Source organism: Babylonia areolata, chromosome 7 (assembly GCF_041734735.1).
Source record: "Babylonia areolata isolate BAREFJ2019XMU chromosome 7, ASM4173473v1, whole genome shotgun sequence".
NCBI lineage: Eukaryota > Metazoa > Mollusca > Gastropoda > Neogastropoda > Buccinidae > Babylonia > Babylonia areolata.
The window spans coordinates 31,948,449-31,953,448 of record NC_134882.1 but is presented as its reverse complement, the minus strand read 5'-3'; the positions used below and the strand labels follow the sequence as shown (position 1 = coordinate 31,953,448).

At 44.9% G+C, this 5,000-nt stretch overlaps 1 protein-coding gene across 2 annotated transcripts in view; it reads left to right on the top strand.

Annotated features, from left to right (window-relative positions):
- LOC143284231 (uncharacterized) overlaps positions 1-5,000 on the top strand; it is a 17,573-nt gene that overhangs the window by 4,728 nt on the left and 7,845 nt on the right. Inside the window, exon 1 of one of the 2 annotated variants that reach the window (XM_076590905.1) lies at positions 3,472-3,613. The exons of the other annotated variant lie outside the window; for it this stretch is intronic. The gene's annotated coding sequence lies outside the window, so the exon portion shown is untranslated. Of the gene's footprint in view, positions 1-3,471; positions 3,614-5,000 lie in introns of those variants that run through there. 2 annotated transcript variants of the gene reach the window in all.

The window sequence follows — 5,000 nt, the reverse complement described above, 5'->3', positions numbered from 1 at the left end:
ACTCGGTGAACTGTCTGTTTGTTTGTCTGCCTAGTTATCTCTCTGGGTATCTGTCTGAACTCACTGAACTGTCTGTTTGACTGTCTAGTTATCTCTCTGGGTATCTGTCTGAACTCGGTGAACTGTCTGTTTGTTTGTCTGCCTAGTTATCTCTCTGGGTATCTGTCTGAACTCGGTGAACTGTCTGTTTGTCTGTCTAGTTATCTCTCTGGGTATCTGTCTGAACTCGGTGAACTGTCTGTTTGTTTGTCTGTCTAGTTATCTCTCTGGGTATCTGTCTGAACTCACTGCACTGTCTGTTTGTCTGTCTGCCTAGTTATCTCTCTGGGTATCTGTCTGAACTCGGTGAACTGTCTGTTTGTTTGTCTGTCTAGTTATCTCTCTGGGTATCTGTCTGAACTCACTGAACTGTCTGTTTGTCTGTCTAGTTATCTCTCTGGGTATCTGAACTCGGTGAACTGTCTGTTTGTCTGTCTAGTTATCTCTCTGGGTATCTGTCTGAACTCGGTGAACTGTCTGTTTGTCTGTCTAGTTATCTCTCTGGTTATCTGTCTGAACTCGGTGAACTGTCTGTTTGTCTGTCTAGTTATCTCTCTGGTTATCTGTCTGAACTCACTGAACTGTCTGTTTGTCTGTCTAGTTATCTCTCTGGTTATCTGTCTGAACTCGGTGAACTGTCTGTTTGTTTGTCTGTCTAGTTATCTCTCTGGGTATCTGTCTGAACTCACTGCACTGTCTGTTTGTCTGTCTGCCTAGTTATCTCTCTGGTTATCTGTCTGACGGTCTCACGGCTTTGTCTGACTCTGTCTGTATCTGTCTGCCTGTCTGTTTGTATGTCTGTCTGTCTCCACTTTTTTTTCTCTTTTTTGGGGGGGGGGGGGGGGGGGGGGGGGGGGTGGGGCTGGGCGGGGGGGGGGGGGGGGGGGTCTCTTATTTTGTTTTTGTCCCTTTCTAGGACAGGGACTGGATGTGAATAAAGTTCTGTCCATTGCTTATCCAATATCCTCGTTATTAGGAAAGTCATTGTCTGGTCTCGTGTTGTCCCGTCTTGCCTTGTCATCTGTTTGTCTGTCTGTCTGTCTGTCTGTCTCTCTCCATCTCTCTCCTCCTTCCCTCTCTCTCTCCTCTCTCTCAAGCACTCTCTCTCTCCTCCCTCAAGCTCTCTCTCTCTTTCTCTCTCCCCCCCTCTCTCTCTCCTCTTTCTCTTTCTCTCTCTCTCTCCCCTCTCTCTCTCTCGTCTCTCTCTAGCTCTCTCTCTCTCTCTCTCTCCCCCTCCTCTCTCTCTCTCTCTCTGTGCGCGTAGGTGTGTTTCTCAGAGAGAGAGGAAGAGAGGAGGAAAGAGAGAGAGTGTGTGTGAATGTGTGTGTGAAAGAATGACGAAGACATAGAGGACGGGTTATCGTTCGCAACCGGCTCCCCCCCCCCCCGCCCCCCGAACCCCCACACGCCCCACCCCCTCTCTGAGTTAGATAAGACTTTAAGATTTAAACGCATTAAATTTTTCCTGTCTGCGTTTTTAATCACCACCCTTGCTCGCGGCAACAAAGGAGTGTAGAAAATTTTTGAAGAGAGAGAGAGAGGGAGAGAGAGAGAGAGAGAGAGGGGGAGGGAGGGAGAGAGAGAGAGAGAGAATTCGATCACAACCATTCGATTATCTGTGACCTACTCGGAATGCCGCACTTGTTCTCTATTCATTTCGAAAGCTACCATGAAACATTGCGAGGTGAAATTTCATAGGACTGTCGACGCTCCCTCCAGCAACCCCCCCCCCCCCACCCCCACCCCAACCCCACCACCAGTCCTTCCCGCCCCCCCCCCCCCCCCCCACACACACACACAAAAAACACACACTTTTTCTCCCCTAAGTTCAAAAGAAACTTAGTCTTATAAGACAGGGGCGTTTCTATTGAAACCTCATTATATAGCCAATGTATGGAATTAACTTCTCTTTTTTTTTTCTTTTTCTTTTTTCGGTTTTTGTGAACTGAGTGAGTGTGGGGGGTAAGGGGGTAGGGGTGGGGGTGCTTGAAGTGGGCCACAGGGGAGTTCTCCGCGTCACTGGCAGCTATTGAAGTGGCGCTGTGTCTTCGTAATAAGCTCCCGTGAGAAAAAAAAAAAGAAGAAAAAAAAAGATCGATCTCTTTGTGTTGGGTTCCTTCTTTGTCTGTTGGCTATCTGTTCCTTTGTCCATCTGTGTCTTTCTGTTTGTCTGTCTGTCTGTCTGTCTGTCTGTCTGTCTGTCCGTGCGGGTTCTCCCCTTTCTCATCTTCCCACCCTCTCTCTCTCTCTCTCTCTCTCTCTAACCTTCTTATGCAGGCTTGCACGTTCTGCAAACATGCAAATGTTTGTCTGTCTGTCTGTCTGCCCGTGTGTCTGATATCTAGCTGTCTTGTTCTTTTTCCTCTGTCTGTCTGTCTGTCCGTCTGCCTGCCTGCCTCTGTGTGTGTGTGTGTGTGTGTGTGTGTGTGTGTGACACGTGCGCACGCACTCATTATTCATGATATGTCCCAAACTTTTCTCATTTTATTCCTCTCTTTTCTATATTGTAATCATGCTCTCTCTCTCTCTCTCTGTCTGTCTGTTACACACACACACACACACACACACACACACACACACACACACACACACACACACACACACACACACACGTGGGCACACACTCATCAGTTAGGTTATGTCCCAAACGTTTCTCATTTTATTTCTCTCTTTTTTTCTTTCTTAGGTTTAAATTTTTTTTATTTATAGATTATGATTATGCTCTCTCTGTCTCTCTGTCTCTGCCTCCCTCTCTCTCTTTCTCTCTCTCTTGTATGCACGCACCTGCACAAACACTAAAACACACAATCTTACCTTCTACCACTGCCCCTTTCTCACCCCCTGATCCCCTCACCTCCACCACCCCCACTTTTTGTGTGTGGGTGTTGGGTTTTTTTTGTTGGTTTTTTTTTTTCCACTTCAAATGGAAAGACATGAAACAGAGGACTGTACTCTCACTCACTGATTTACTCGCTCATTCCCACTCCCACACACCCTACACAAATGTGTACACACACACACACACACATAACTATCGTACACCTACACCTCTTCTTTCACACACACACACACACACACACACACACACACACCTTTTCGCTTCATTGACAACAAAGAAGGGATTTCGCTCCTTTGCAGTGTGAGAAAATCTCCGCCCCTTTTGTGGCTTTTGCACACGGCTGGGCAATATAACAAATGTAAGACAATCTGTCATTGGTCTCCCGTCAGTGTCTTTCATATAACAGGCTCTGTCGTTGGCTGACTCCTATTTTGCATAGGCGGCTCCAACGAAAAGTAAAAAAAAAAAAAAAAGGGGGGGGGGGGAGTGGGTTGGGGGGGGAGGGGGAGGGACATCAGTTGGCACAGCCGTCTGAAGGATCGACAGAAAGTAAATCGATAGGCACGATCAGTACACACATCACTGAACTAGTTTAGGGCTCAGGGAGACTGAGACAAACAGAGAGACAGTGAGAGAGAGGAGTGCTCCCCTCCTTACCATTCCAGAAGTGTTAACGGTCTGTCTGGGAGAGTGAAGTTGTTGGGTTTTTTTCAGTGTACTGTGGTGTTGTATTAGGTGAGTCATTCGTTTGTCATTATTATTATTAGTTGTAGTATTTTTATGTATTTATCTATTATTTATTTATTTATTTATGTATGTATCATCTTTTTTGTTGTTGTTTGTTTGGGGTTTTTTTGTTGTTGTTGTTTTTTGTTTTGTTTTTCTCAAGGCCTGACAAAGCGCGTTGGGTTACGCTGCTGGTTAGGCATCTGCTTGGCAGATGTGGTGCAGCGTATATGGATTTGACCGAACGCAGTGACGCCTCCTTGAGCTACTGATACTGATACTGATCGTTTGTCTTCTTTTGTCTGTCTGCAGGTTTGTTGCTTGATGAAATTGTTGCTGGGTTTTTTTTTGGTTTTTTTCCCCCTTCGCGTAGTCTTTTTGATCGCTAACCATTTCAACGGATTTTCTCTTTTTTTTTCTTTGTAAGTTGGCAAATTCACTTCTACTTAAAAAAAAAAAAAAAAAAAAATCTATATACATATATTTCTAAAATTTATTGTTGGTGTGCTGATGAGGTGATGAAAGTAGCACAGCCATTGAAGTTTTTGTGTGTTGTTGTTGTTGTTGTCAAACACGGTTTTACCTGGTAACTGAACCATTCTTGCGAGACTGAAACGACATGTCTGAGACTAACTGAATGGCATGCATGCCCAAATCGAGAAAAAAAGGGTTAAATGTTTATGACAATTTGTTTGTTTGTTCATATTTGTAAAGCAAAGCAGTGCTACAAAGCAGTGGTTCAAACTGAAGAAAATCCCCTTAAGAGTACAGACTGATCTTCATTATATTTGTGTGTGTGTGTGTGTGTGTGTGTGTGTGTGTGTGTGTGTGTGTGTGAAAGAATAGGGTCAAGACTATGGAAGAAGAAGGTGGCGCAGGGTTTCATGCCTGGAGCAGAGATATTTGGGTCTACGAACTTACCATGTGTCATTGGTCGTTAATTAAAACACAACAACAACAACAACAACACACACACACACACACACACACACACACACACACACACACACACGCACGCACGCACGCACGCACACACACACACACACACACACACACACACACACACACACACAAAACAACAACCTTCAAACGAAGGCTCAAGCGGTAGCAAGCACATTCTTCCCATGTCAATGACAAATGTCGCAAAGCGACACGTACTGTACTGCACATAACACACAGCTGGATGGTGCATCACAAACATTTTCAGAGCTGACCATACAGTATGCCGATTTCCCCGACTATGAACATTTAACAGACATGAAAGAAAACGTTTTCAGGTGTAGAGAATTTTCATTACCTTCGCTATGCGGTTATACAAACAGACAAACAGATGAAATACACACTTGCGAAAACTGTGTTTGCAAAACGATATAAAAAGCAAGTAAAAGGGCGCTCT